The sequence below is a fragment of the Phocoena sinus genome, chromosome 8, assembly GCF_008692025.1.
Source record: "Phocoena sinus isolate mPhoSin1 chromosome 8, mPhoSin1.pri, whole genome shotgun sequence".
In the NCBI taxonomy this organism is placed as follows: Eukaryota; Metazoa; Chordata; class Mammalia; order Artiodactyla; family Phocoenidae; genus Phocoena; species Phocoena sinus.
Genome location: NC_045770.1, coordinates 63,856,515 through 63,876,707, shown reverse-complemented (window position 1 = coordinate 63,876,707; position 20,193 = coordinate 63,856,515). Strand labels below are relative to the sequence as shown.

The following is a 20,193-nucleotide window of genomic DNA, read 5'->3' as shown; positions in this document are numbered from 1 at the left end:
CTGTGTACTAAAACGGAAACAGCCAACTCACCAGGAGCCCAGGTACCCTTCTGGATGGCTTGCTGAAAGAACTGAATTGTTAGGAACTCAGCTGTGAGATCCCCAATGAAAAGAGCTTTGCATAAGAAAGGGACAGGCATTTGCCTACTGACCAGAGAGAGAAGGGCAGCACAGATCTGCAAGCTGGCAGAGACAGACTCGAGATGGCAGTAGCAGAGAGAGTGGATGCTCCAAGGGACCTCGGCGTTCTGGGACACCTCCGTGACACTTTGCAGGTAGCCCAGGTAGCATTGATTGGGTACTTGGAGAGAAGACAAGGGAGCAAAGTGGTGGCAAGAGGAGCAGTTTACACAGGGACTGCGATTACAGTTGATCTTAAGTTCTTTCTTTTGATGTTTCTGAATTAAAATCTCCATCGTGAACATGTTTTAGTATCAGAAAAGGAAACAGGGGACTTCTCTGGTGGTCCAGAGGTAAAAAAATCTGCCTTCCAATGCAGGGGACATGGGTTCGATCCCTGCTCAGGAAACTAAGATTCCCACATGCCACGGAGCAAATTAGCCCAGGTGCCACAACTACTGAGCCCGCCTGCCTCAAGGAGAGAGCCTGCGTGCCACAAACTACAGGGGCTGCAACTACTGAAGCCCGCGTGCCTAGAGCCCGTACTCTGCAACAAGTGAAGCCACTGCAATGAGAAGCCCGCGTACTGCAACGAAGACCGGCCCCCACTCGCCGCAATTAGAGAAAACCCATGTGCAGCAACAAAGACTCAGCGCAAGCAAAAAAAAAAAAAAAAAACCAAAAACATCATGATACCATTAATATAAATTTAAGAATACACACAATAGGGACTTCCCTGGTGGCGCAGTGGTTAAGAATCTGCCTGCCAAGGCAGGGGACACAGGTTCAAAGGGGACACAGCAACGAAGACCCAAAGCCAACGCAGCCAAAAAATATTTTTTTTAATTAAAAAAAAAAAAGCACACAACATCACAGTCCATTGGTGATGGACACATATGTGTTCGCAGATAAAATTACAGGGAATGGAATGGAAAGATGCACACCAAACTCATGGTGGCAGTTTCCACTGGACATTGAGAGCAGAAATGGGACTGAGAGGGAGAGTATGTGGTTAAAGAAGACTATAAAATTATCTATAATGTTTTCCTTCCTTTAAGAAGGTGAATGCAGGGACCTCCCTGGTAGTCCAGTGGTTAAGACCCCATGCTTCCATTTTGGAGGCCGTGGGTTCAATCCTTCATCAGGGAACTAAGATCCTGCATACTGCCCGGCATGGCCAAAGGGAAAAAAATATATATATGAATGCATATCCTGTAATAACCTATAACGGAAAAGAATCTGAAAAAGAATATGTATATATACAATATGTATATATACACAACTGAATCTGTTTGCTGTACACCTGAAGCATTGTAAAGCGACTATACTTCAATTAAAAAAAAGAGAAAGGGACTTCCCTGGTGGTCCAGTGGTTAAGGCTCCGCACTTCCAATGCAAGGGGTGTAGGTTTCACCCCTGGTCAGGGAACTAAGATCCCACATGTTGTGCAGTAAGGCCAAATGAATAAATAAATAAAATAACAGATTTTAAAAAAAAAAAGAAAACGAATGCAAATATGAAGCTTAAAAATTGGTGTTTCTGGATGGTGGGAAAATGTGTGATTTTTATTTTATGTATTATATTGTTTTTAAATTTTTGATTTTTTAAAAATAAATAACTGTGGGGACTTCCCTGGTGGCACTGTGGTTAAGACTCTGAGCTCCCAATGCAGGGAACCTGGGTTCCATCCCTGGTCAGGGAACTAGACCCCACACGCATGCAACACCTAAGGAGCCCGCCGGCCGCAACTAAGACCCAGCGCAACCAAATCAATAAATAAATAGATAAATTTAAAATAAATAAATAAATAACTGTGGAGTCTTTTTTAAAAAAGCAAATTATGCATGACTAAAGAGAGATATAGGTAAAGTTCTGTGGGAGTTCAGAATGCAGAGACATTATCAAAGGCAGGGTGGGAGAGAGAGGGGTTCAGAAAAGGCATCTGAACTATGCCTTCAAGGACGGAGAAGATGAAGATAGATGAGAAAGGAAATGTGGAATGGTACTCCAGGCAGAATGAGCAGCATGAAAGAGGCATGGAGACAGGAAAGCAAGGGGCTCTTGCGTAGTTGCTTGGCTGGACTAGAAAATACCTGATGACAAATAGCAGGAAGCAAGGTTTAAAAGATGGCTGCAGCCTCATTCAAAAGGAGCCTTCTACGGGAAATCAAAGAACTTCAGCCTGTTCTGTAGATAGTGGCTTGTCATAACGGGTTTTGGAGTTGGAATGACAGCATCAGGACAGGAAGATTAATCGGGCCATGAAATATAAAATAGTTTGAAATGGAGCAGGACCAGAGGCAGAGAAAGCAGCTAGGAGGAAATGACTATAAGAAGTCTAAGTGAGGGATGAATTCAGGTCCTTCCCCATCACCTCCCCCCAACTCCTTTTTTAAAACAGCTTTACTGATCCTGGTGCCCTTCTGACCACACACAATAGTCTCTGAAATAGTGTTTCTGCCTCTGGGATGATGTTTCCCAACCATTGTTCATGTTCCTGGCTGAGAGTTATAACAGGCACTTCTCAGTTACAGTGGTTCACTGAAGCAGGTGTTCTAGGGACATCTGGTTGAAGTGCGTAGTTTGAAAGAGGATCCAAGTGATTTCTGATCAATCATAACTTTCATCTTGTACAAACACTATCCTAAAGCATTCAAAGTTTCCCTTTGTCTCATTCTATTCGAAGGTTCTATTCCCTGAGAATACAATAGAAGCTCCATGCCTCAGCACCCCACCCCCCACCCCAGGTCTGGTAGCAGCTAACTTCTGCACCTTCTCCTATATGGACACCAACTCCAGCCATGTTGATATGCTCTGTAATTCCATAGGCATAGCCATGCATTTTGTCATTCCCCCAACTCTTCTATTTTTCTGGGACACTCTTCCTCCCAATCTCTGCTTATCAAAAATTCTGTTCACAGTCCAAATTCCACTTCCTCCACGAAGCCTTTTTTGTTCACCCCAGAGGAAATTGTCTCCTTCCTCTCAGTTATCAAGGTTTCTACCAGTCACATGACAGCTTATTTTCTCTCTCTTTCTGTCTCTCTCTCTCTCTAACATTATCTCTTCCTCTAGTTAGATTTTGAATCTCTGGAAGTAGTGACCAAGTTTTTTCACTTTTCTTTTTGTTTTTTAAATCCCTCTAAAATACACTAGCCCAGACTTCCCTGGTGGCGCAGTGGTTAAGAATCCGATTGCCAGTGCAGGGGAAACAGGTTCGATCCCTGGTCCGGGAAGATCCCACATGCCGCAGAGCAGCTAAGCCTGTGTGCCACAACTACTGAGCCTGAGCTTTAGAGCCTGTGAGCCACAACTACTGAGCCCATGTGCCACAACTACTGAAGCCTGCACGCCTAGAGCCCATGCTCTGCAGCAAGAGGAGCCACTGCAATGAGAAGCATGCGCACCGCAACAAAGAGTAGTCCCCACTCGCCGCAACTAGAGAAACCCGCGCACGGCAAGGAAGACCCAATGCAGCCAAAAGTAAATAAATATAAAAAAAAATGGAATGGTGGAATGAATGAAAGAATACATTTTTGAACACTTTTTCAACTGGCTTTTCTTTGGTGTATTTCCTTCATGGAGGTTTACCCAGCTGGTAAAGCAGAAGGAAATACCAGTCAGTTTTTTTTTGCCAGCTGTATTAGTTTCAAGTAATAGAAAACCCACTCATACTGACTTACACAATAAAAGTAAATCTCTTGATTTATAAACCAAGGAATCCATTGGTGGATTGCTGGCATTAGGATTGGATCAATGTTGTAACAATTTTTCCTTTCTCTTTCAGTTTTGTTTTCCTCTAAGTTGACTTAGTTACCAGGCAGTCTCTTCCTATGTGGTGTCAAAGATGGCACACAGTAGCTCCAGGTTACATTCTATCAATTTAGTAACCCCAGCAGAAAGCACTTCTTTTCTGATAGGGCGAGTAACATTTCCGGGTAAGACTGTCATTGGCCCAGCTTAGGTCACATGCACATCACTGTAATCACTGAGTCCGAGGAGTGTCATGTTGCTCTGATTGGCCAGGGGGTAAAGCTGGGGTTTGGGTTAACCCTACCAGAATGCTGGATTGAGAATAGGAAAGGAAAAATTATGGTACCAGACCAGAAGGGATGCTGAACAGGCAAAATAAATGTCCATTAAACACACATTCACTTAACTAGTACTCAGCAGTCTCTGATCCAGGTTGACTGTGCCTGAGTAGAGACTGCAGGTGACTCCATGATCTGTCCTCAAATGACTCACTACACAAGGCTGTTCTGATTTGGTCCCAAGGGTTGCACCGTTCTTCAGAGCAGTTATATAATAAAACATCCTACTCAGGGGAAATGGTTCATGCCTGGCTTGAGTCCTATCATGGCCTAGGGCCACTGAGAGGAAAAGACTGCGATCTGATACCACCAGGGGACACAGTGTCAACTGCAATAGTACTGGGCAGGCCAAATCTGCCATTGGGAGGGCACAGGAACGACCAACGAGCAGTAGCATGGGCAAGCAGTTCGTTCCTGGGGCCAAACGGGACCTGACAGGTCTTAATGGGAGAGAGAAAAATTCTGAGATAGGAGATACTCAGGACTTCAGATGAACAGATAAGTCTGGTCAGCAGGTAGCAGGACTCCAGCCACTGGACTAAAGTTCAGGGACAGTCCAGTCTCAAGGAGTGGGGAATTGAAAGGGGCACGTGTGTGCCAGTTGCAGGGGGATCAGGACTCGGCAGAGTATAAGGATTGGATCTAAGGCACTAGGCTGAAATCCATGGACTAGGTCTGGAGTCCACAGCAGGGCTGAGTCTCAAGAATAAGACTGAAGGTCAGTTAACAGATAGGACCGGGACGTGAGTGCAGATCAGCAACAGCCTTGGTAAGAACCCGTAGAGTGAGGGATGGAAGTGCCATCAATTCCTCTTGCCTCTGCTGAGGATTCTGTCCAGTGACTAGATTAAGCCTGAGCCTGCAGATGCCACTGAATAGTCTCTCAGCTGAGGGGAAGGAGGGAGACAGAAGTTGGCCCACAACAGGGTCTAACCAAGTAAAAAAAATTGAGACGTGTTCTCATCGGAATGCATAACGTAATAAAAAATCAAATTGAAAAACTTACAGCTGGAATGTATTGAGAAACAAAGACACCTGGAAAGAAATAGATACAATTGTAACAAGATGTTAACTGAGATTTCCCTCTTTTCTTCTTTTCACAGCTTAGAATAATAGATGGCAAGTACCCTCATATTATAAGAAGACATGTCAGATGGTGTTTGCATGACTTGCTCAGGGGGTGGCCCCGAGATTGGTTCTGAGATCTGTAGCCTGCCACTCCCACTTTTGGTCTGAGAAAAGATGATCAAGAGGAGAGGTTTAACAATGAGGTATCACCTCACATCTGTCAGAATGGCCATCATCAAAAAATCTACAAACAATAAATGCTGGAGAGGGTGTGGAGAAAAGGGAACCCTCTTGCACTGTTGGTGGGAATGTAAATTGATATAGTCACTAAGGAGAACAGTATGGAGGTTCCTTAAAAAACTAAAAACAGAACTACCATATAACCCAGCAATCCCACTACTGGGCATGTACCCTGAGAAAACCATAATTCAAAAAGAGTCATGTACCACAGTGTTCACTACAGCACTATTTACAATAGCCAGGACATGGAAGCGATCTAAGTGTCCGTCGACAGATGAATGGATAAAGAAGATGTGGCACATATATACAATGGCATATTACTCAGCCATAAAAAGAAACGAAACTGAGTTATTTGTAGTGAGGTGGATGGACCTAGAGTCTGTCATACAGAGTGAAGTAAGTCAGAAAGAGAAGATCAAAGACTGTATGCTAACACATACATATGGAATCTAAAAAAAAATGTTCTGATGAACCTAGGGGCAGGACAGGAATAAAGACGCAGATGTAGAGAATGGACTTGAGGACACAGTTGGGGGGCAAGGGTAAGCTGGGACGAAGTGAGAGCGTCGCATGGACTTATATATACTACCAAATGTAAAACAGATAGCTAGTGGGAAGCAACTGCATAGCACAGGGAGATCAGCTCGGTGCTTTGTGACCACCTAGAGGGGTGGGATAGGGAGGGTGGGAGGGAGACGCAAGAGGGAGGGGATATGGGGATACATGTATACATATAGCTGATTCACTTTGTTATACAGCAGAAACTAACACAACATTGTAAAGCAATTATACTCCAATAAAGATGTTTAAAAAAAAAAAGAGGAGACGTTTAAAAAGTGAGGATTGTTTTGAAGAGAACTAACAGAGAGCTGTGGTTTTCCTCTATCTTTGGTCAAGGGAACGTAAAGAATAGGGACCTGCCAAGAGGGGAGACTGACATCGCAGGTGGATGTGTGCTGAATGGAAGACATGCCCTGAGGTGGCTGGGACCTGGAGCAGAGTATGGTGAGAGAGTTCTTGGGACAATCTGACCTGAGTCCCCTGAGTTGTGGTGTAGAGAGACTGATACCTTTTCTCACCTGAGAGCTAGGTGAGAGGCTGGCTGGAGGACCAAAGATGGTAGGTTAAGGGGCTAGGAAGGGAGAGTTGACAGAATGAGTTTGAAAGGCAGTAATAAGAAAGAATAAAATTATTCCTTCCATTGGTTAAAAGGTAAGAAACCTGAGTTCTCCTTTCAGCTCTACCACAAATTAACTGTGCTACCCTAGAAAACCGCTTGATCTCTCTGGATCTCAGTTTTCTCTTCTATAAAAGGAAGAATTGGATTAAACTGTCTCTAAAGTACCCCGAAGGGACCTTCCACGACTTTCCAATTCTATGGGAGTATTAGGCTGAACTCCATGGTGACTTGTGGAGTGGGATGGGTTATGATGGTGCATATATATATACATCCCATTACACTATGCCCTAGACATTCAGGTCTCAAAGGTGCAGCATTCTCTTTTTCCCCTGCCCCATCTTCTCTTAACAAGTACTTAAAAGATAAATTATTTTAAATTTTTTAAAAGAAGAAGTAACTCATAATACCACTAACCTGACACATTACTAATTATTTTTTGGCTAATTCCCTTCCAGATCTTGACCACCTATCTGCATATTTGTCCCAGTTGCAATCACTAGCACATATTTTTTGTGTTCTTACAGAGCCCCCAGTTCAATACACTATGCATGACCAAGAGGAGTAAAAGCTTGGGTGCTTCCAATTATTGCATAATAAGAGCAGGCAAGGAACAAGGTGGCCTTTGATAAGACAGTTTTTTGGGGCACAGAACTACTCTGGTGCGGCCTCTCTTCCTCCTTCTCCTTCCCCCCTCTCCACCCTCACTTCCTGATCCTTCAGCAACAACAGGAACTCAAGAGGTCTGGTAGAGTTAAGCTAACACAGCCTCTGCTCTACATGACACTCACTTTGAGTTTACTTCTGGGCTAGAAATACCAGGTGATCCGTGTAGCAGATATCACAGCAGCCACCAGAGAGTTATGTCAAGCCCTTAAAATCACAGAGAAAACCAATATCAAGGGATATAGAGATGTGCTAGTGATTCTGCTGTTGTTAAGACAGGAGTGAGGGGACTTCCTTGGTGTTACAGTGGTTAAGAATCCACCTGTCAATGCAGGGGACATGGGTTCGAGCCCTGGTCTGGGAAGATCCCACATGCCTGAGCAACTAAGCCTGTGCACCACAACTACTAAGCCTGTGCTCTAGAAGCCACAAGCCACAACTACTGAAGCCTGCGTGCCACAACTACTGAAGCCTGCGAGCCTAGGGCCTGTGCTCCACAACAAGAGAAGCCACCACAATGAGAAGCCTGCACACTGCAACGGAGAGTAGCCCCTGCTCGCCACAACTAGAGAAAGCCCGCGCACAGCAACAAAGACCCAAAGCAGCTAAAAATAAATAAATAAATAAAAATTAAAAAAAAAAAAGACAGGAGTGAGGAGGTGGTCACAGAGGATCAGCAAGGTGATGGCAGTCCACCCACCTTTTATTAAAATGGAAGTATAGTTGATTTACAATGTTTTATTATTTCAGGTGTACGGCATAGTGATTCCATATTTGGATACAGTATATTCCATTTAAAATTATTATGAGGGTTTCCCTGGTGGCGCAGTGGTTGAGAGTCCGCCTGCTGATGCAGGGGACGCGGGTTCGTGCCCCAGTCCGGGCAGATCCCACATGCCACGGAGCGGCTGGGCCCGCAAGCCATGGTTGCTGAGCCTGTGCATCCAGAGCCTGTGCTCCGCAACAGGAGAGGCCACAACAGTGAGAGGCCCACGTACCGCAAAAAAAAAAAAAAACTAAAAAAAAAAAAAAAAAAATTATTATGAAATAGTGCCTACATTTCCCTGTGCTGTACAATATATCCTTGTAGCTTATCTATTTTATACATAGTAGTTTGTATCCCTTAATCCAATATCCCTATCTTGCCTCTCCGTCCTCTTTTCCCTCTCCCCACTGGCAACCACTAGTCTATTCTCCATGTCTGTGAGTCTGTTTCGTTATATACATTCGTTTGTGTTATTCTTTTAGATTCCACAAATAAGTGATAACATAGAGTATTTGTCTTTCTCTGTCTGACTTACTTCACTAAGCATGATACCCTCTGTGTCTGTCCATGTTGTTGCAAGACACTCCACCCACCTTAGTGCCAACTCTTGTGTCTCAGTCTCTATGACCTCAGTCCTACTGACAGGAGCACCCCTGAGCCCAGCCCCAGCAAAGTCAAGCTTTTTGGAGAGGTCTTTGTGCATTCTGATCTAGGCAGAGATGGAGATGGTTCAGTCTGGGCCTTGAAATGCTGTTCCTAAAACTTAGTCTGGTATCGTAGAAGCTTTAAGAGCAAGGTGACTAGTAAAGGGCAATGGGCCTAGAGAAGCAGGTAGGTAGGGCTTGATTCATGGAGTCCCTGGAGTCTGCGGGGGAGGAGGAGCCTCAGATAATTTGCAGCAGGGATGTGACTTGCTCAGATCTGTTTAAGAAAGATCCCTCTGGTAACAGTGTGGGGAATGATTTGAAAAGGACGACTGGAGCCAGAGACCTGAGCTTATTAAAATTTGGTTAAGACATTACAATTTTTAGAAAAACATAGGATTTAATCATTAGAAGATAAAAAGGACAAAATGTACTAGATGATAGAGAAATACTATACCCTTGGAGAGCTCCATAGGTAAAATATCTTTCTTTTTTGTTGGGTTGCCTTTTTCTTTTTTTTTGGCATTGAACATTTTAAAGAAATATGTGTTTACTTTTTTTTCTGATTACAAAAGCAACTCATAATTACTGAAAAATTTCAAACATTTCAGAAATATTTAATTTAGGAAGTAAAACTTCTACACAATCCCATCCCCCAGAGGTAGCAGCTGTTACTAGTAAAATACCTTTCTTACAGTTGGAAATCTTGCTCTTACCAAAGGACTTGACATGCCTCACAACCAGATCTCAAAAGGCAATGCAAAAAATAAAAAAAAAAGGCAACCCAATGCTTGAATTCCCTGAGGAATAAATGATGAAAGATTATTCAGAGCAGAAAAGGTATACAGAAATAAATGGGTGAAAAAGATTAAAAGCTAAAGGATCTAATTCCCAATCATATTTTCTGCTCAGGGGTTCATTTGCCTGAAGCTATCCAGGATGCTTGACTAAGGGGTGGCTAGAGTTTACTTCGGTGGAATAAATGAGCTCTAGAAGTTAACCATCATTCTTGGTTAAGTATTCATATGTTGCAGTTTTTTTTTTCTTTTTAAAAAAATTTTATTATAGTTGATTTACAATGTTGTGTTAGTTTCAGGTGTACAGTAAAGTGAATCAGTTATACATATATCCACTATTTTTTAGATTCTTTTCCCATATGTTGCAGTTTTCTTTTTTTTTATTATTTAAAATATTTATTTATTTGGCTGCATTTGGTCTTAGTTGCAGCACGCGGGATGTTCATTGCGGTGTACAGGCTTCTCTAGGTGTGGCGCATGGGCTCTAGAGCACGTGGGCTTAGTTGCCCCGTGGCATGTGGAATCTTAGTTCCCAGGGACCAAACCTGTGTCCCCTGCATTGGAAGGCGGGTTTTTAACCACTGGACCACTAGGGAAGTCCCTGCAGTTTTCTTTTTAAAAGGAAAAGTGCTGTCTTGAGGCTAAAAAGGGTTTCCCATTCCTAGCAGGCCTCTTGACATGATGGATAGCAAAAGAAAATAATTCAGTATTTTTGTGCCCATTTGTACCTGTCAGAATGGGATAATAACATCTGTCTGCCTCCCCAGGGAGACGATGAGACAACTGATTGATTTCTTCTTTGTTACTTGCTTTTGAAATCAGAGGGAAAAATCTAGACATAAAGGCCCTTTAAAGGAAAGAACTGTCCTTTCTAGACAATTCTTGGAGAGTTTCTTTAGAAAGAGAGCCTTTCTTGGAATGCATTCTGGGGCTTAATAACTTTTACCGTCAGAAATTCTGAACTCTTCAAATGCATATGATAGAAACCCAATTCAAACAAGGTGAAAAAGATAAGGTTATTGTCACATTCCTCTAAAGCCTGACAAAGGTGGAATTGGCTTCAGGGATACAAGTTCCATCAGGAACTATGATTGGATTTGAGAAATTCTATTTCAGTATCTGCATGTTGCTTGAGTGGAGAAGGTGCATTCTCAGAAGCTGTGGAATGGCCATGTTTAGCCATATGCATGTCAAAACACTGAAAGCTAGGCTTCAGACAGGGGATACCAACAGCTGTGCAGAGAGAAACAGAGATGAGAGATAGTAAGAGGACTAACAGGATCACAGTTCTTGATGGTTTTCCAGATTCTCTTTCCTTTCCCTTTGTATACTGGCTACCTTGGGGCTTTGCTAAAATGCCTTCTCCTTGCACTAGTTTAAAGTGAATTTCTCTTTCTTGCAACCCAAAGAATTATGACTAATATGATCTGAATGTTTATGTTCCCCCCAGCCCCTACTGTGATACTATTTGGAGGTTGGGCCTTTGAAAGGTGACTAGATTTAAATGAGGTGATGAGTGTGGGGCCTCCATGGTGGGATTAGTGCCCTTCTAAGAAAAGGAAGAAACACCAGAGCTCTCTTTCTCTGCCATGTGAGTAGTCAGCAAGAAAACAGCTATCTGCAAACCAGGAAGAGTTGAATCAGCAGACACCTTGGACTTCCCAGCCTTCAAAACTGTGAGAAATAAATGTCTGTTGTTTAAGCCACCTAGTCTATGGTATTTTGTTAGAGCAACCTGAGCTGACTAGGATAATGACTGAGACAACTACTATGAAAATTAGTGATGGCTTTTGCTGTATACTTTCTGCAAGATGTAGAGAAGCATCTTTCTTATACTGAAACTTCCCTCTCAAAGGTCACCAATTTCTAAGTGCAAAACCCAATGACTTCTACTCACTTTTCATTCTTCTTTGCCATGTTGACTGTCTTTGCCTTCTGGAATCTCTCCTCTCTTGGCCTTTGTGATCCCCCCTCAATGGATTCTCCTTTTACTTCTCTGACAGTTCTTTTCAGTATCCTTCACTGTTTTCTTTTTTCCACTTGCCCTATATAGGTGATCTCTAAGATTCTGTTCTTGGCTGCCTTCTCATCTTGCTCTGCCCTCTTTGCTAAATACGTTTATCTACTCCAACGATTTTCTCTTGCACTCATAGGCTGATGACTTCTTCATTTATTATTCATAGCCTTAAAGTTTGCTGAGCTTTAGGTCCTAATTTTTACTCTCCTGGTGAATATCCCCACCTATATAATGTGCAAACACTGCAAAAATGTCCCAAACTGAACTTCTCCTTTCCTTAACCTGGTCTCAAATTGCTTTTCTAGACACCAGTCCCTTCCATACTGAACTTCTCTTGCAAGCCACACTGTCTTCTAGTCTCCAGCCCAGCTTTGTAGACTTCCTTTCCGGATACCTCTTCTCTTCTCCCCTAGGCTCCTTTTCTTGGTACTCCCTTCCTACCACAGTCTTGCTCCCATTCTCACTTTCTTGTCTAAATCTTGCCTTGTCCCGGAGCTGGTGGTGGGATGAATTGGGAGATCGGGATTGACATATATACACTAATATGTATAAAAAAAAATAACTAAAAAAAAACAAAGAATGTCCAGAGAAGGCCAATAAAGTAGCCTTTAAAACTTGAAAAAAATAGGGCTTCCCTGGTGGCGCAGTGGTTGAGAGTCCGCCTGCCGATGCAGGGGACGCGGGTTCGTGCCCAGGTCCGGGAGGATCCCTCATGCTGCGGAGCGGCTGGGCCTATGGGCCATGGCCGCTGGGCCTCTGCGTCTGGAGCCTGTGCTCCGTGATGGGAGGGGCCACAGCAGTGAGAGGCCCGCGTACTGCAAAAAAAAAAAAAAAAATAGAGTGAGAGATGGGGCAAAAGTAGATTAGGGCAGATGCCCTCTTAACTCCTCTTGATAGGTGATTGAATTTGGCCTTTATCCTACAACCCAGGTGGGTCTTGCCTTTAAAATGTCTGCTTGGGGAATTCCCTGGCCGTCCAGAGATGAGGACTCGGCACTTGCACTGCTGTGGCCCGGGTTCAATCCTTGGTCAGGGAACTAAATCCTGCAAGCTGCGTGGAGTGGCCAAAACAGACAAAAAAACAAAACAACAACAAAGACTGCTTGGAATAGTGAAGATTTCTTGAAATTTGTATCTTGAGAGGTTTTGTTCTTTAAGTAAGCAAAAAAGAGAACTCTGCACTGACACATTACATGGTCTTGATATATGATGGCGCCCACATATGTAACTGGTTTATGAAGAAATCTCAACCTATCAGGGCATAAGAAGCAGTAAAGCATGTTGGTCAGGAGCTTGGCTCTGGAGCGGGACTGCTGGGGTCTGAATTAGGCAAATTAACTTCTCTGTGCTTCAGTTGCCTCTTGTGTCCAGTGGAGATTGTAATGGATCTACTTCACAAGCTTATTATGAGGATTAGACAAGATAATATATGTAAAGTTCTTTTTTTTTTTTTTTTTCCGGTGCGGGCCTCTCACTGCTGCGGCCTCTCCGGTTGCAGAGGCGGCCCCTCCCGTTTCAGAGCACAGGCTCCGGACGCGCAGGTCCAGTGGCCATGGCCCACAGACCAGCCGCTCCGCGGCATGTGGGATATTCCCAGACTGGGGCACGAACCTGTGTCCCCTGCATCAGCAGGCGGACTCTCAACCACTGCGCCACCAGGGAAGCCCAATATATGTAAAGTTCTTGAACAGGCTAAGCACTCAGTAATTGTGAGGTATTATTATTTTAAATAAACTTATTTATTTATTTTTATTTGTTTATTTTTGGCTGCACTGGGTCTTCGTTGCTGCACGCGGGCCCTCTCCAGCTGCGGCGAGTGGGGGCCACTCTTCATCGCGGTGCGTGGGCCTCTCACCACGGTGTCCTATCCTGTTGCTGAGCACGGGCTCCAGGCACAAGGGCTTCAGTAGTTGTGGCACACGGGCTCAGTAGTTGTGGCTCACGGGCTCTAGAGCGCAGGCTCAGTAGTTGTGGCACACAGGCTTAGTTGCTCTGTGGCATGTGGGATCTTCCCGGACCAGAGCTCGAACCCATGTCCCCTGCATTGGCAGGCAGATTCCCAACCATGGCTCAAACAGGGAAGCCCGGTATTATTATTTTTGATTACTACTTTCAAGTATGATGTGGCAAATCCCCCTCACCTGTACCTTAATGACATCCTGGGCAGATTCTATGACTTGACAACTAAAACTCAGTTCAGTCTGGTTTAAAATGTCAATCTCGGGGGCTTCCCTGGTGGCGCAGTGGTTGAGAGTCCGCCTGCCGATGCAGGGGACACAGGTTCGTGCCCTGGTCCGGGAAGATCCCACATGCTGCAGAGCGGCTGGGCCCGTGAGCCATGGCTGCTGAGCCTGTGTGTCCAGAGCCTCTGCTCCACAGCGGGAGAGGCCACAACAGTGAGAGGTCTGCGAACTGCAAAAAAAAGAAAGAAAGAAAGAAAGAAACAACAAAACCTAAAATGTCAATCTCATGATTGGTTCGAAGCTCTCCACCTGCAGTATAAGCTAGACTTACGGCAGAGGAGATCAGTGGACTTTTTTTAATCCTCCTCCCACTCTAGTGCCCTAGAGGGCAGATAGAGGCTGAGTCATACCCTGGGACACCTTGTCCCCTTCCCTGTTCTCAGGAAGGGGTCAGAGAGAAGGATGAGGCACTCAGAGGTCTTCTCATGTAGCTAGTTGCCTCTTGTTGGAGAGGCATCCCTGAAATTACTACTCTGGTTCAGTTTTGTCCTGCTACTGCTGTGGCCTCTGATGGAGTGGTAGTCTCGACCCAAATGGGTTCACAATCTCTTTATGCACATGTTCAGTTTTACCCCAGATACCTCTTTAGTGATAGATTACTGAAGCACAATTGGTGCTGGAGAGGAGACTGGAAATGATGCTTGATTTTGTTGTTGTTGTTATTGTTCTGACAAGCAGGGACAGTTTACAATCAGAACAAACTCTTATTTCCCACAGTGCCTGCTGAGTAACCTCCCAGGAAGGATATGTTATAGAGCTAAGAGTGGCTGAAGCAGATCAGAGACCTCAAGGCCAGATGCTGCCCAAAGGGCTTCTGGATTTCAAGTATTTTAAAAAGAGCAAGGGGCTTCTCTGGTGGCACAGTGATTAAGAATCTGCCTGCCAATGCAGCAGACACGGGTTCGATCCCTGGTACGAGAAGATCCCACATGCTGCGGAGCAACTAAGCCCATGCGCCACAACTACTGAGCCTGCGCTCTAGAGCCCACGAGCCACAACTACTGAAGCCCGTGTGCCCAGAGCCCGTGCTCCGCAACAAGAGAAGCCACCGCAATGAGAAGCCCGCGCACCGCGACGAAGAGTGGCCCCCGCTCGCCGCAGCTGGAGAGGGCCCGCGCGCAGCAACTGAGACCCAACGCAGCCAAAAATAATATAAACAACATAAATAAATTTATTTTTTAAAAAAATAGCAACAACCCGAAATAATATTTATTGGATATCTACTAAAGCTAGGCACTTAGTATACATTATCCATTCTATGTGATAAGTATTATTAGCTCCATTTTACAGACGAGGATAGTGAAGGTAAGAGGAATTAAATCAATTGCCATTATTTTGAGGGCCCTGTTTCTTACTTAATTTCTATAGTCAAAAAAAAATCTAGTTAAGATTTCAGAGAGGCAATATAAACAAAGTCATATTTCGGACATTTAGGAGATAGCTCTGATTGCTAATGTTAATTTTTTTCTGATGCAAATATATGCCTTTACTTTGTGTCAATTCACAAGAGCCATAAAATGTCAATTAAAAAAAAATGTCCGTTTTTGCCATCCTTACAGTTTTTTTCACTACAGAGAACTAAAGAAAAGAACGACCTTATTGTTGTTAAGTTCAACGGGGACTTTTTCTATCCTTTTAAAATGTGTCTTCTCTATTCGCGTGTATCTCTTCACCTTAATTGAACGAACTTTTTCATTACTAATTTACATATTTCATTGAATAACAGCGTGTTTTAGGGTGACTCTTCCAAGAGCTATTGAGGAAAATATGTGTAATGGTTAATCTACGATTTGCTAATGACTTTTGATTTCCTTTGATCTCCAATCCAAGTGGTAAAATGCACTGTGTGTGATACACTCACACCTGGTACAGAAACCAGTGCTAAGGGCATAATTAGAAGTTGACAATGGACATGATAATCCCAATTCATTTTTCTTTTTGGCAAGACAGTAATTGGCTGGAAATTTAAAATTCTCTTTCTAAATCCTTAAACAAATCACTCCTCCAAAGTTTTACACTTAACCACTACCATCTATCAGCCACCACCTATTCAATTATAAATATGTACAAAAAGCCTGTTGTATACCAGGAACTATTCAAGGTGGTGGAGTACTGTGGTAACCAAGGCAGACAGGGTATTTGCTTTCATGGTGCTTAGGTCTTATCTAGGGAGACAGACAATAATCCAGTAAGTAAAATTTCAGATGCTGTAGTGTGAGGAAAATAAGACTAAATGTCATGAGACAGAGTCATGGGAGGAGGGCAATATTAAATAGGATAGTCAGGAAGGACTGACATTTGACTGAAACCTGAATGATGAGGAGGCAGCTGCTCAAAGATTTGGAAAAGAGCCTCTCAAACCAAGGAACCAGCCGGTGCAGAGGCCTGAGGAAATGTGTGGCAACTTTTAATGTTTTGGGTACTGAGAACTCAGGCCCTCTCTACAACGAACTCCCCGCCCCTGCCCCAGCTCCCCACCACACACACAGTGATAAGAACCCAGCAGTAAGTACAGTGAGAGATTGGAATATTTTACTTAACTTCTGGACGGTGAAAGATCTGGTAAGGAAATAAGCAGAAGTCAAGAAGAAAACGAAGATTAATTGGAACCTGAAAGGCCTACTAAGATTTTTCTATCATTAAGGTGGATTCTAGGAAATTTAGTTTTGTTGATTTAGTTTTATTGATTCAATAAAGTTACTGACTAGCAAGGAATCCACCCTAAGTCACTCTTCTTCTATGCTTAGTGCATCACTCTATTTATAACTAAATGTTTCCTGAAGTAAAATAGAAAACAGCCACTTTGTTCCCTGTATTTATGCTTCTCAACAGAGATCCCATAGTAGATTTTCTTACATTTGTGGTAAACTATTTTTAACCATGCATCAAGGCAATAAAAATAGTTTTCATGTGATTATGTCTTTGGAAGTCTGGCACAAAATGTGATTTCACTTAGAGAGTGTGGTGTGACAGCTGTAAATCGTCACATTCCAGCTTAATGCTTCAATATTGTATTTTCAGTGTGACTGAATGGCTGGCTTTTTCCGGCTTTGACTGCCTTTTCTATAGAGAAGCTGGCACTCAGACAAATCCCCTGAGACACCCTCACAAAGAGATGCTGACAGATGTCTGTCTCTCAGAGGTTCTAACTGGGCAACATTCCATGCAGACATGCTGGGCATGAGCGTGGGTGTCTGTGTCTGTTGGCCTATGGGACAGTCTTCTCATTCTGTCTTGCCAGCAGCCAAAAGGCATGTAGAGCTCTTTGGGATGGGAGTTCTGCCCTGGGGCCAGCATGCTCAGGTAGAATGGCACTGAGCCAGTTTAACAGGGCAAGGAGTCTAATTCAAGAAAGCCAGAAGTAGTGCAGCAGGCTGGAGAATCAAACCTTTCTCCTCATTATATGGTTGGGTCATAGACTAAGTGCTTAATAAATAATTGGTCCTGTTCAGGCACTCTCCTCGATACGTGTGATATACAGATGCTTAACTCAAGGAACTCACCCTAACTTGTTCAGGGAAATAGCCTATAGCAGCCAACTCTTTTTTTAGCCACTCCACCCCAACTCCAAGACTGCTTACAACTCATTCAATGAACTTTCAAGTAGTTGTATCAAGTACTTTCTTCTATGCCAGGCATTGTGGTCTGCTTAAGATAAACAGAAATAAAAAGACAGATTGTTCTAGGATTAATATTGTATACACAAAAATGTTATAATGGTTATCTTGGGAGAGTAGAATTAGATGGAGATATGGACAAAGACTCAAATTTTACATTTTGAACTTTACTATTTGAACTTTTTGTAACATTTTTTTGGCAGTGATTATTTTTTGTAACTCAACTAAAATCTTCTGTTTGTGCCGGCACCCTTCTGAGCTTTGAGAAGATAGCAGTGAATGAAGCAGAAAAAGTCCCCTGTCCTCAAGGAGCTTACATTCCAATTGGGGAGTAATACAAAACAAAAAACCTATACAAATGTGCTATTATAATATAATAAGTGACGACATGGCCCATGGAAAAAATAATTTTTAAAACTAAAAGTGTTCATTTTTAAAAGTTATTCTATTCTGACTTGTTCAGATAATCTTGACTCTTTAGAGACCAGGATTCTTTACTGGCCTGGGCAAATAGCAGCACTGAGAGAAACGGGCCAGAGGGCCAAGCCTCAAAGTCTTGAACTATTCGGACTCTTGCCAACACTCTCTCCATCCAGCACAAATGAAAAGGCAGTTTGAGATGCCTGCGTTCTTTTGGCACAAGGGTGATGTCAATCCAGAGAGTTTGACCTGGCTGGTTGTTCTTGACTGGAGCCCAGCCCTTTTCTCACTCAGTTTGGGGACAGAACTCACTGCTGTGCCAGTATGTGAAGGTGCCGACCCTGCGTACCCCACATACATAGCCTGCTTCTTCTTTCCAGCTTTACCAGCTGGTTTCCATTGGCTTCTGGCCTGCCTTGTCTGACAGCTGCCTGAACACTGGGACTTAAAAATTAGTTCTAATGCCTGAGTCCAGCCACCACATTCCAACCTATTTCTAGGACAACATCTTCTTTCTTTGGCTCCCTGAGAAACTACTCTTCTTTTTCTGTTTCTAAACTGTTTCCATTCCTAGTTTAGGCTGAGGTCTCCTCACCTGGAAGTGTAAAACTTAGGGGTTCCAATTCCTGCTCATAGCCAAGGAGAAGATGCTGTTTTCACTAAATTCCTCTAGTCAAAGAAGAGGTAAGACTTGATATGATATTAAAGAAACACAATAAAAATTGTATGCATACTAACATTACGAACATTTAAAAAATCTGCTTTGTTTTTATTCCAATCATGAAGGTGACACAAGCCTGTTGCAAAAACTTTAGAAAATATGGTAAAAATAATTTATACTTTAATAAATTATTTTCATTTTTATCTATTCTTGTGCTCATATGTTTATTGCTGTTATTGGTTAAATATATTATTCATGCATTTGGGACAAAATTCCAAAAGTAAAATCTCACTGTTTCCCTGCCACCCAGTTCCTCTCCCTGAAGCAAACTGTTCATCACAGTATCCTCTTTTTTTTTAGTGAAAACTTTTATATTTAAAATTACCAACTGGACTCAGTTTCGATAACCCCAATTTTGTTGGCAACTCCCAAAGCATTGTAATCAGGAGCCAGTTGAACATACGCTTCTTCTCTCCATCAGGCCTTATCAGGGTGTTCACCTTGGCCACGTCAATGTCACAGAGCTTCTTCACAGCCTGTCTGATCTGGTGTTTGTTGGCCTTGATATCCACAATGAACACCAGTATGTTGTTGTCTACTATTTTCTTCATGGCTGACTTGGTGGTGAGGGGGAACTTGGTGATGCCATAGTGGTCAAGTTTGTTTCTCCTAGGGGCACTTTTCTGAGGACATTTGGGCTGCCTTCTGAGCCACAGTGTTTTGGGCAGTTGGAAGGTGAGTGATATCCGTATCTTTTTTGCGTGGCTGTGGATGCCTTTCAGCACTGTGTTCTTGGCCTTCAAAGCCTTTGCTTTGGCTTCAGCTTTGGGAGGGGCAGGGGCTTCCTTCTTCGCTTTCAGCACCATCTTTGTGAAAAGTCACAGTATTCTCTTATAATCCTTTTCATTTCTGTAAAATCTGTAGAAATGTCCTACTTCAATAAACCTTTCTCTGCTTCAAACTCCGATGTTTCAGTTTATTTGGCCTCACTGTGCATCGGGCACATGAACTTTGGTAACAATTTCTTTTCTGATTTTAATACTTTAATTTTTCTTGCTTTGTATCTTAGTCAATCTAGCTAAATATTTGTCAATTTTTTTTAAGAAAAAGCTCTTGGTTTTATTGATTTTCTCTATTGTTTTTCCGTTCTATATTGTATCTGTCTCCATTCTGTTCTTTATTACTCCCTTCCTACTGCTAGCTATTGTTTTAGTTTGCTCCTTTTTCAAGCTCCTTATGGTATAAAGTTACTTTATTGATTTACTTTGCCACTCTCTCTATTATGTCAATGAAAAATCAAATAACAATCAAGCTAAGAAGAAAGAAAAGAGAATATTATTCAAGACAAACTGAGGATTATAACCCGGGAAACAGATTCTCAGAAACTCTGAGAACTGCTCCATTGATCAGGAGTTAAAGATACAGTTTTATACATTTTTGAGATAATGTACCATATTGAAAGGTTAGCATTGTGCACACAGTTCATCAGTTCTTTTGTTTTTTGTTTTTAGTCAGTTATGCCCGTACAGAACAAGCCCTTGGTCAATGTGACCCTTTGTATGAGATGAAAAAGAAATATTAATCATAGAATTACAATGCTGGCATCTGAAGAAAGGGACCAGCTTTTTCTCAAAGTTTGATTTCATCCTCTTGCTTTGAGAAGGTC

The 20,193-nt window shown here is 42.9% G+C and overlaps 1 pseudogene; it reads right to left on the bottom strand.

The window, feature by feature from the left end:
• Window positions 1–18,908: 18,908 nt before the first annotated feature.
• LOC116758346 lies at window positions 18,909–19,393 on the bottom strand (annotated as a pseudogene).
• Between the last annotated feature and the right edge of the window lie 800 nt (window positions 19,394–20,193).